The sequence below is a fragment of the Dipodomys spectabilis genome, unplaced genomic scaffold (assembly GCF_019054845.1).
Source record: "Dipodomys spectabilis isolate Male_0828 unplaced genomic scaffold, ASM1905484v1 ptg000301l, whole genome shotgun sequence".
In the NCBI taxonomy this organism is placed as follows: domain Eukaryota; kingdom Metazoa; phylum Chordata; class Mammalia; order Rodentia; family Heteromyidae; genus Dipodomys; species Dipodomys spectabilis.
Window position 1 is genome coordinate 434,085 of NW_024870978.1, and position 13,019 is coordinate 447,103.

At 33.4% G+C, this 13,019-nt stretch overlaps 1 non-coding gene across 1 annotated transcript; it reads left to right on the forward strand.

The window, feature by feature from the left end:
- Nucleotides 1-842: 842 nt before the first annotated feature.
- On the forward strand, nucleotides 843-948 carry LOC122127495. Its single transcript, XR_006151170.1, has one exon. It is a non-coding gene; the product is annotated as a U6 spliceosomal RNA (small nuclear RNA).
- The last annotated feature ends 12,071 nt before the right edge of the window (nucleotides 949-13,019 follow it).

Here is a 13,019-nt window from a genome sequence, read left to right on the forward strand (position 1 = left end):
TTATATTACAACAAGGAAAAAATGCTATAAAGAAAAAAATAATTAAATATTAATGTTTACTAAAAATAAAAAGCAAAACAATTACCAGGGTTTTCAGTATTTGAAGTGTACATAGTAGATTTTACTATTTTCTCGTATTCCTGTACATTTAAAACTGGATAATGCTATGAGTAGCCTTTAAATTTACCCAATAAGATTACTATTTATAGTTCATCTCATCACTTGTATGTGGCTTATATCATTATTTGTTCATCACTAACATATAACATAAGGGAGCCCAAAAGATTTAACAGAAACTGTGTACTTTAAATCTTAACTCTTCACTCTGCTTCTTTAAACAGTCTTTGCTACTTCTCATTAGTAAAGTTTCTATAAACTCTGAAATGTACATACTTACTAGTACTTGCTACTAGAAATATTATATACTTTATTGAAAAATTTTATGACATGCCAAACAGTCTTAATTTTGTCATATATAAGCAAATCCCAAAATTAAACATATTTAAAACATTAAAAGTTTTAACAAACCTTAACATTTGCTGCAATGATCACTATGATAGGTGCCTTGGGTAGAATAATTGAATTCCTCCTCCTACACATCTCATGAGCAACAAATACCTGGAATTATTTTGTTTTTGGCATGTCAATCTTGAATTTATTCTTAAATGTGTGCTTATGTAAGAAATAAATGGTTCTAAAATTTCACAATTCTTTTGAACTTACTTTTTGTTGAATTGTCTAGTTTAAGAAAATCAATTACAATTTACATATATGTATATATATATATATATATATATATATATATATATATATATATATATATATATATATATAAATGTTCTGTGCTCAATTTGGCTACACATACACTAAAATTGAAACATACAGAGAAGATTAACATGGTCCCTGCACAAGGATGACACGCAAATTAGTGAATCGTTCCATATTTTTACAACAACAGATGCTGGAAGGGATGTGGACAGAAGGGAAGCCACCTGCATTCTTGGTGGGAGTGTAAACTTGTTCATCCACTTTGGAAAGCAGTTTGGAGGTTCCTCAAAAGACTCCACATAGAGCTCCCCTATTACACAGCAATTCCACTTTTGGGCATTCCCCTAAATGATCACAAACAAGTCCACACTAAAACTACCACCACAACAATGTTCATTGTAGCATTATTTGCCATAGCTAAGATATGAAACCAACCCCGATGTCCCTCAGTAGAAGAATGATCAAGAAAACATTCTCTGTGTGTGTGTGTGTGTTTGTGTGTGTGTGAATGTACACTTACACAACCACTTTGGAAAGCAGTCTGGTGAGTCCTCAGAAAGCTAAATATTGACCTTCCTTATGGCCCACTCATACCACTTCTAGGCATCTATCCTGAACAACAGGTACCAATATTCAAGGACACATGCACCACCATGTTTATTGCAGCACTGTTCACAATAGCCAGGATATGAAAACAACCCATATGTCCCACCAGAGATGAATAGATCCAAAAACTGTGGTAACTATACACAACGGAATATTTTCCAGCCATTAGAAAGGTCAAAATAATGGAATTAACAGGGAAATCAATCAAGCTACAGGAAACCATGTTGAGCGAGGTAAGCCAAAAGCAAATAGATGAACGGCACACAGTCTCCGGGATAAGCGGATGTTAAATCCAAAATGTAAGGTGATATGACAAAATTAACAACACTTAAGAAATCAAGAACTTCCACTCATCTGGTAGAATCACTACTAAATAACTCCATTCTGCTGATCATATGTGCACACTGAAGGGAAACCAGGAGGATGACACAGGACTAGAGGGAATCAGGGAAAAACATACAACAGTGGGATCCATCAGCTGCACTGGACATTGACCAAAATGAACTAAGCAACTCCATGTCACTGAAGGGAGGGAGGGAACAAGTGGGAAAGTGGGAACAGCTGACGCTATACAAAACAAAAAATATATACATATTTCAAAACAAAAGAAGTATACATATAGAAGAAATAACTCTATTGTAAAGCCCATAGAACTCATAAATGTTGTAGACCATAATAGACAATTTGCTCCATCAAAGATAGAATGTGTTTGTGACTTTAACTAAGAATCACTATCCCACAATATTGTGAAATTTGGGAATTTATGTAACCACTTAATTACAATAAAAACATTTGAAAAAATGATGAAGGTGGAAAACTAAGTTGCTCTAAAAAACAAAAAAGGAAAATGTTCTGTGTGTATATGTGTGTACACACACACACTCACACATATACTATATATATATAAATATATATATATATATACATATATATGTCTGTATATTAATTCTATGCCTCCATCAGAGGGAATGACATCGCCCAATTTGTTAGGAAATGGAAAGTCTTGGAAAAAATTATATTAACTGATGTAAGCCAAGTCCAAAGAAACATAGGTCCCATGGTATCCCTTATTTGCAATAACTAGTATATGTCTGGGATAAGCAGAAAAGTTGAAAAGCTATGTGTATATGACTAGATAAGTTGATGTTAAGCTAAATGACCCCCAAGATAGAGACACAAGTGTTTTTTTTTTCTTTCGTGCTGTTGTTGCTCACATATTTATAATGTACGACGTGATTTTTTTGTTTTTTTATATGTTCCTCCCCAACAGTATAACCCCTGTTTTCACTTTATTTGATGTTAGTGCACCTGCATATTGTATATACACTTCTCTAATTTGGGGAGGGGAAGGGAAAAAAAACAACATGCTTAAATAGGAATGCAGTTTGACTCATTGTATAACAATAGATTCACAAGACATTATTTTGAAAAACGAGCTTTACAGTTTAGGCTGGGGACATTTGGTGGGGCTTGGGGGTGTGAGGAGTGTACTTGTGGAGGTGGAATGGAAGAAATGTGGGGAAAAAACAAAGGAGGAGGTAACAATGCTTGACAGGAAATGTACTTATTACTTTGCTCATGTTACTGTAACTCCCCTGTACAGTATTTCTACAAAAAAATATTTTGAGATGGAAGAGTTTATTTTGCCTATTTTACCCATATAATATCATTAACAAAGAAATTAATGCAAAACACTGATATGAAGATATTTCGAAGAAGTGAGTGTGTGTGCATTCCTGCGTGTTGGCATGCACAGAGTTTGAAATCAGGGCTTCAAGGTCTCGCTATATCTTGCTCTCTAGATTGGTGAGCTATTATATAAGCTACATCTCCATTCCTGGCCCTTTGCTAGTTCATTAAAATTTTTGCAAAATAATCTCATGAATTTATTTTGCCCTGATTGGCTTCCAAATGTTATCCACAGATGTTAGGCTCTTGAGTAGGTATCTTGAGTAGTTAGGATTACGGGTGTGACAAACCAGCACAAGGCTTTCAGAATAATTTTAAAAGTAGAAGAAAATTTACTGCACAGAGTCCTGTTTTATCAACTCCTAGTTTTAAAGAATTTTGGAGTGATTATATGTGAATTTTTTCATTCTTGACTTCTTAAATCACAGTATGTGATGATATTTAAAAGATTTAGTACTTTGTAAAAACGATACTGGAACTATGGGATAGAAGAAATTTGCCTAACTTTGGACCATAATTTATAAGCTTAGTTCTGTGCATAATAACCCAACGTCACCAACACAGTCTGTGTTGAAGACAAAATGAACAGAAAACAATCACCATGGGCAATAATTGCTATGCTATTATTTCTTGATCAATATGAATAGTGAATTGAGAGTATCAGAGAATGGAGAGAATTTATTTACCTTTTGTGTATTGCTGAAAGACTTTTGGAAATTTGACTCATTTCCATCCTCACTGTGTGTCATGGGCCATGCTCTTAGTGCCTTTAATTACAATTTTTCCCAACACTAAAATGATAATAACATTAGTATTATAGCAAATGTTATCTTAAGAATTAAGGGTCCTTAGAATGATGAACTCTTTTCTCATTCTTGTAGAGGCATTATCAGATGAGAAGAAATGTATTTTTTGTTTGCTTACTTCCATTTATTCTTCAGTTTGAAATCTGAACTACTTAAGACTGAAAGAAACCAAAATTAGACACTCAGGCTTTGGAAAGAACAATCAATATAAAATAAATAAAATACCTATAGCTATGTAAAAGGTCTAAATAAGTTGTTATATAGTCTCAAGCCTAAACATATAATGATTTAAGCAATATCATGTTATTGAAAATTGAAAAATGTTAGGAGTTGCTTAATTTTTTCCTTTTTACTACCTTGAATTAATTATTTTTGTATAGAGAGATTAAAGATGAGATTAACAAGAAACTTCATTAAAAATGGACAAAAGTTTGAATAGACATGTTTTCCATAAACCATTCTATATCACCAGTGGGTTTACACAGTTGTGTTTAATATAACTTCTGTGCTGGCTTAATGCTTTGTGATCAAAAGTCATTAGAGAAATGTAATTCAAAATTAGTATGATACTACTTTATAACTATTATAACTCTCATCACAAAAAATCAAAGGAACCAGGTGTGGTGGTAAAGGTTTGTAATTCCAAGCATTTAAGAGGCTGGATTTCAGTCTTAAGCCAGTCTGGGGTACTGAAGAGAGTAAAAATTTGCCCTTTATTACCTTTTAAATAAAAGGTAATAATGTTGGTGAGAGTGTGAGGAAAAGGAAATTTTCTACACTCTTGGTCAAAATACAGTTTAGTATTCTCCTTGTAGAAAGTAGTATGAAGTTTTCTAAAGAAAGCATAGTTGAAATAACATCTGACCCACCAAACATGTGATTATTTCTTTCTGGGTAACTCGTAAATATATCTGTAGTTCATTGTTATTCACATTATTCACAACAACAGCCAAGATATAAATCGAAGTTCAGTGTTCAATGCACAATCAGAAAACCAATAGAGATAAAATAGAAAACTAAACAATTAAGATGAAGAGATGACTTGGACCAAGAATAACAAATGACACAATTAGGAAACAAATAACAAGCTGCTGGGCTGGGAAGGTGGCTCAATGGTAGAGTGCTTGCCTTGCATGCCTGAGGCCCTGGGTTCGATTCCTCAGCACAACATGGACAAAAAGAAAAAAGCCAGAAGTGGTGCTGTGTCTCAAGTGGTAGAGCACTAGCCTTGAGCTGAAATGCTGAGGCACAGAGCCCAGGCCCAGAGTTCAGGACCCACGATCGGACCCAAAATATAAAATAAAAAAAAAAAAACAAGCTGCTAAGTTTAAAAATGATCACCCTTAATTCTATTGACTTGTTTACATCACAATTTATTAGAAGTATAATTCAAATCACAGCTTAATAGTATGTCATTTTAATAATAGTTTACTTATTATTGATTTCTTAATATTGAATGTTTAATATAAAATTTTAGTTTCCGCAGCTATAGAAAAGAAGAAAGTGAAAATAATTTTAATAATATATTTAATGAATTGTAAAATTTAGAAACATTAGAATTTAAACAAATAACATATTATTATTGCTTCATTTCTGTGAGTTAATGTAATAATTCAAAGTGTATTCTACACTTAGCACTCATCTTAACATCAAATAATAAATTACTGCACATGACAATTGGTATTAGTTGGAAAGGTTCATCACTGTGGTAAAATTCACACCACATAGTACACGAGGATACGACCCCTCTCATATAGCTTAAATTGTGGAAATTTGATTTCTACATGCATGTTAAATTCTTCTCTAGGTGACATCTATAAAATTATTTACAATTATATACACTAGGACTATTTCATATAATACTTAAAAGTCAAATTCATTAATTAAATTTTTAATATTTCATACCAAATAAATATTAACAGAGAGATTGAATTTTTCAGTAGATGATGGTTTATGTGTGCCAGATTATACATATTAAGGCTTATTTTATATTCATGACATTGTTTCTAGAGTTGGATTTATTTGTCCATTACGGGTTAATTGTATTATGTTGGATCTATGAAAGTAAACTGAATGTTTATTCCATTAATCCTTTGTCTAATCCCAATATATATTACCCATGTGTTTAAAGTAGTGAAAATAACAAGAGATAAAAGCAAGATAAATCAGTCTGTAGTAAACAAGTATTTACACCGTTATTTTGAAAGTTGGTCCTGTTTTACACTACAGAATATTCTTGGGAATATGTCCTCCAGGCTGGCCACAACTGAAGAATATGGTTTGATCTATCATAAGAGAAGGAAGAAAAGGGAACCTTCCTTCCAAAAGTCTGATTCCAGGAATGTGATCTGCTTTATGATGCCTACTTGGAAATGAACATTTTTCAGAGTCAACCTTGAAAAGCCATCTTGATAGACGACTTCTGTAAGTGGTTACAAAGCATTATTGATGGCTTTGCAAGGATACCTGATTGCTTCATTTTGAGACAATTAACAGGAACTGAGTCAGTTGTTCTTTGTATCTCTAAGAGAAAAACCCATTGACTCTAGGCCAGGGGATCACAGGGGCCTAGAGAAACTACTACCTTGAATAGTAATCCTAGATATCTAAAACAACACACACACACACACACACACACACACACACACACACACACACACACACACACACACACACACTCCAGTAAGCACAGCCAGGCAGGGTTGCTATCACAGCCTACATGAAGTCAGGCAAAAAACAGAAGCTGAGAGTCATTTAGCTGATAACTAATATATTGTTTTTATGAGGTAGACTCAAATGAGACTCCAAAGACAAGATCAGAAAGACTGATCAGAGAGACTAAAACTGGTCTCACAAAGATTGGAATGTAGAATTCCTTGTAGAACAAATAAATCATAGAAAGCTTGTGCATGTAAGAACAAGACAGAAGACCAAATTCCACAAATGCACATTTTCTTAGAAGTCAGCTTAATCAATTATCAGTTCAAATCTTTGAATTCTTAAATATTTGACACATGTGGGAGAAGGTTGAAAAGAAAGAAAATTTCATCACTCTATTAGGAAATCCAATATCACATTAGGAAGTAATCAAGCACAGTTTTGAAATAAAAAGAGAAAACAATTATTCCAAATGAGGGTTTCATTTCTTTTGATGTAAAAGTTCTTAAATTAAGTGCTAGCAATTTTCATTCAATTGATCCAGTCCCTCAGCTGAGTTGATATTGACTGTAGTATTCCCACATGAAGGAAAAGAGAAAATTTACAAATGTCTGATGAAATGAGGTGAAGGTGAAGTGTTCTAATAGTAATATCTGAGGTTTAGACACTGGTGAAGAGGTAGATTTTCTTTTCTAAAAAGCCCCCATTTTTACATGGTGCCAGTTGCTCACAGCTGTAATCCTAGCTACTCAGGAAGCTAAGATCTGAGGACTACGGTTCAAAGCCAGCCTGGGCAAGAAAGACCCTGAGGCCCTTGTTTCCATTTAACCATCAGAAAACCAGAAGTGGCACTGTTGCTCAATGGTAGAGCACTCACCTTGAGTTGAAGAGTTCAGGGACAGTGTCCAAGCCCAGACTTCAAGCCCCTAGAACAACAACAACAAAAAATCTCCCTTTTATGGACTACCTACATCTCTTCCTAAGATTCAACAAAGGAGCCATTTATCACCTACTACATTTAAGTCTTAATCTAGCTACTGCAAATAGATTGATTTGGTATCTTATATTAAACGGTTTATATTTGCTGAAACAAATACCAGGAGTGGTAACTTTTTCCAGTCCTTGAACTCTGGGCCTGAGCCCTGAACAGGGTTATGCTGGTAGCTTTCATGTGAGCTTGTTTATTATTTATTGGATTACTGCCCATGAGGGGAATTACTGGGTCTTAAGGGAGATCTATATTTACTCTTTTCAGGAAACTCCGTACTGCATTCCACAGTGGTTGAACATGTTTAATTTCCCACCAACAGTGTAATGGAGTTCCCAATTGGCTACATCCATGCCAACATTTGCTATTGTTAGTTTTCTTAGTAATGGCCATTCTAATGGACAAGGTAGAATCTGTCTTTTACTTATAGATTTGTATGCATCTTCATGCTACAATAAATGAATGAATCCATGAAAACTATATTGCTCTGAGTCTGCATTCCTTTCTCTTTTCTCTTAATATAATTTTCCCAAACCTTTCATTTTCTTTACCACTGGTGAAAAGTCATCTTTCTGATGGGTGAATATAATTCCATTTTGTGTGTGTGTGTGTGTGTGTGTGTGTGTGTGTGTGTGTGTGTGTGTTTATATGTGAAAGATGACTATAGGCCAATGAATTCATTTCTAATCATGCTGTTTCATCTGTAATTTTGTAATTCCATATTATAGTTGCATTGCTTTCTCTTCTACATTGAAGAATATTGTTGGGATTTTGATGAGTATTGCATTGCCAATTGTTTAGGGGAAGTATTGCAGTTTTCAAAATGTTAATTATTCCAACCAGGAACATTGAAAGACTTTCTATTTCCTTGAATCTCCTTCAATTTCCCTTTTTATATTTTTAAAGTTTTCACATATAGGTCCTTCACAATTTTAGTTAAATTAATTAATTCCTAGTTTTGTTGTTGTTGTTTGTTTTGTTTAGATTTGATTTGATTTTGAGGCTAGTACATATGAGGTTGTTTTTGGATTTCAGCGTGGATCTTCCCATTGTTGGTAACAGAAAAACTACTGATTCTTGTGGTTGTTATATCCTGCTACATTGCTGAAGGTTAGCATCACCTTTACTAATTTTAGGGAGGAATCTACAGGGTCCTCTAAATACAGGGTCATTTCATCTGTAAAAAAGGATAATTTTACTTCTACCCTATTTTGATCTGCTTTATGTTTTTCTCTTTTCTATTGCTCTTGCAAGAAAGTCCACTACCATATTGAAGAGTAGTAGAGAGTGGACATCCTTTTCTCATTCCTCATGTTAATGTCTTCATGCTTCCACACTTAGGTAAATGCTAATTATCTCTGTCATATACATACTCAGTGTAATATTGAGGAATGTTCCATGCATTCCTAGGTTCTTAGACCTTTTAATCATAATGGGGTATTGGAGCTTGTTAAAAGCTATTTCTACATCCCTATTGATGATCATGTGTTTCTTGTCCAGGTTCTGCTGATGGTTTGTATTATGTTTATTGACAAGAATATTGAATCAAATCGTATCCAAAATGAATCCTATTTGATCATACCATATGATTTTTTTGTTAGTTGCTGAAATTGGTTAGTGAGAATTTTATTAAGAAGTTCTGCATTAATGCTTATCACAGAGTTTGGTTCATAGTTCTCTTTCTTTGGTGAGTCCCTATGTGATTTGAGGAGGAGTCTATTTCTAGCTTCATAAAATGTGTTTGATAATGTGTCTCTCATAGATACTAGATGGATGCATCTTGGTTTTTGATACTACTATCTAATCTATGTCTTCTATTTGGAAATTTAAGTCCATTGATATTGAGAATTCAGACAGAAATATCTGATAAATTCTGTTATGTTATACACCTGTTGTTAGGAGCTGTGCCTCATCTACTCTTAACATATTTACCTTGTTCTCTGGTAGGGAGCATTTTATATAACCAGTTCCTCTTCTTCTTGATCTTCTCTATGTAGGATATATTTGATTATATTCTATCCTGATAATTTGGTGGACATATGTTGTTTCAAGTTTTCTTTGTCATGAAATATGTTTATATATCCTTTAAATATAAAGGAGAGTTTGGCTTGGGACTGTATTCATGGTTAGTAGTTGTTTACCTTTAATGTTTGTCATATATAATGCCAGGCTTTCCTTTTTACCATATCAGCTAAGAAATCTGTATTTATTCTGACTGTATATCCTTTATAAATAATCAATCTTTTCTCTATTGCATCTTTAAGAATCCTTTCCTTGATCTTTAATAATCCTCTAATGGATTATGATGTCATGGTGGATTGTTCAGTTCTAGAATTCTGTTTGGTTTCTACAGGCTTCTCTTCTCTGAATGAGCCTATCTTGCTGGATGTTTGGCATGTTCTCTGCTAGAATTCTGCAATATGCTTCCCATCCATTTAGTTTCGTGCTCTTCTCCTTCTTCATACCTATCTCCCCGAAATTTGATCTTATAACTGAGTCTTGAAGTTCTGGCAAGATCATTTCTTATTTCTTGGATTTGTTCTAAATGATTATTTCCTCTTTCCTATTAGATCTATTCTGTCTTTGACCCTGAGATTATGTCATCAATTTGCTCTGGAGACTTTATACTTTGTTTTTGATTTCCCTGTCTTCTAATTGGTCATTTCTTAGGGGTTCTGTCTCTTTATTAAAGCTTTGTTTTAGGTCTTGTATGGGCTTTCTGTACATTTTTTCTTTGGTTGGGGGAGATGTAAGGGTTGTTTTCTTAGCTGTGTCTTCTCTCATATCTTTTAACTAGGCATCCATTTTTTCTTCGACTCCCTTGCCTTCTCAGAATTTATTTATCTTTCTGTTTGAAGTCTCCATGAATTATTTTGCTAATGACTGGTTGGTCTCATCTTGTTCACAAATTTCCTTGTAGAGGTTTTTATCTTTCCATTAATCACATTTTTCAGCAGTATCTGTAATACATTTTAATAACTATCTTCTACATCCTTGATTGTCTGTTCTAGTGCCTGGTTATTTACTGTGTGAATTATACTACATTGACATCACTTTTCTTGTATTTTTCTTATTTGTTCTGTTCATTTGGAGGTTTTCTTTTGGGGAATCTATGATATTAATAGGTGACTATCTATGTTCTTGGTTGATTATCAGGGTGTTGGTTTGGTTTCCTGTTGTGATATGTTTTTCTCGAATTGCATTTTTGTCGAGTCCATTAAGGAATAGAAATCAGTTGTGTTGAGATGTTGTGATGCTAATATTTTTGGTTCCAGTGACCATATGGACTGTCCATTAGTATGGTGAATTGTCTATGTGTATGAATGTGGCTCTCTCTGGTGTATATTTCTGTTCCTGCTTTTTTCCATGTTGTCCTTTTATTTCCACATTGCACATGTGCTTTTGAATGTGCTGCCCAATGTGTGGCTGGCACCTTTTCAGAGATTTCTGTTTCCTTGTGAAGACAGTATAAAATCTTCTTATGAATTTTATGTCTATAATTATGTCTACATTTATAGCTACATATCTATAATTATAGCTGATTTGATGTGACCCTCTAGATGTGGAGTACCTGCTAGGACTCTAAATCTGTGTTTCATTAGAGATTGCTAGGATAATTTTCTATTGTTATTCTGTCATTGTTTTCCTTATTGTTTATATTTTGGATTTTTTCACATAATTTAGGATTTGTGATTGTTGTATCAGGTTATTTTTTTAATTTTAATTTTTATTTTTTGTGAACATACTGTACAGAGGGGTTACATTTACATGGGCAAGATAATGAGTACATTTCTTATCAAGCATTGCAGCCTCCTCCTTTGTTAATGTATCAAGTTAGTTTGTTTTCCTTCTTATACTACTTTGAAATAATGATTTCAGGCTTGTAAGAAGAAACAGAAAGAGACAGAAATGTATGTAATTAAATACAGAGAAAGAGAAGACATTTAAACCTATTTATTACAAGTAAATTAATATTTAGCAAAGCTAATGAAAATAATTACTTATTTACTCTTCAGAGGATGAGTATAATACTCTTGGATATCTCGGAGGAAAAGACTTTAGACTCATTACAATTGATGACTTACATTGAAATTACTGGCTAAACGTTCTTCTTCAGAAAGGGAAAAGCTCCATTACTTCCATATTAGTACTATAAAATCATAAAAGCTGCATGTTGAATTGTTTGCCCTTTGCTATTTTCAATTCCATTCATCATCCATTATGTATCTAGGGCTTTGAATGACTAATTCCTTAAATACTTATATTGCTTATATTGTGATGTAAATCTCAGTAATATAAATATGAATTTATCTGTGAGTCACATCTTGAGCTACATTCATATGAAATTTATGCAGTCAAAAGCAAGAAACCTGACTTTTTTTTACTCTATTCTATGTAGTAATCAATAAATCCTTTCCCTTTAGAAATGCGTTCTCAGCTTTTAAATTGCTCCAGTAAACATCATGGGTTTCTAGTACTTTTACTGAAGTAAATATAAAGTTTGGAACATGAAGGCAACTCCCCTATTATCACTTTAAAATAAACCCTTGAAGATTATTTTATATATAAAAATATAAAAGTGCAATGCAATGTTTATACATGAATAATATAATGGTTAAGTCAATTAGACACAAGAACTACCATAGCAATTCTCAATTAACTTAAAGGCATCAAAATATTGTGTTCATGAATTTTAATATTGTGTTCACTAATTTTAAAAAATGACTAGGCAATACAAAGTTTATATTATATTTGAAATTTACAAAATGAAAATTACACTCAGATTTGCTGTCAATATCCTGTTCCCAGGAATACATTTATTCAGCAAAAAGGGAAAAAAAATAAGGGTTTGTCACATAGGATGAAAAATGTAGAAGCAGACTGTCTTTCCTTAAGATATTAAGTACCTAAAAATCGTGTGATTTATTCAAAGATACTATACACACTCATAAGAGAATTTGTGATCTGAAGTGATAGGTAAGCAAAGTAACTGAAAAACTGTATGATTAAATTGAGCTTTCAGTATAGGATGACAAGTTTTCAATAAATGAGCCTATTATTCTGTATCTCTAATACACATACAGCGTTCTACATTTTCCCACATACTCCCGTTCTTTAGCTCCGTTCCTCATCGATATTCTTCTATTTCATGACTTCAATTCCTTCTAAAATAACAAGGTGGGCGTTTTTTTGTCTCTAGATGCAATACATTCTAGCATCTTGGAACAGTAGTATGAATTCATGGAGTTTGACTTGAATGTCCAGTTTGAAGGTATTGTATTCAGGGTACTCTTAATTGGCCTGAAGTATACAAATATACACAGTATACTAAGAACAAGGGGCTTGAATTCAGGGAAACATACAGGTTCAGGTAAGATCCTGAATCAAAGAAAAGCAAGGGACTACAAACATGAATCAACTATACATACAAAGGAATGAAACTAATCTCTGCTGTGCCTGGGTGGCAGCTCTGTTGTGTGTGTGTGTGTGTGTGTGTGTGCGCG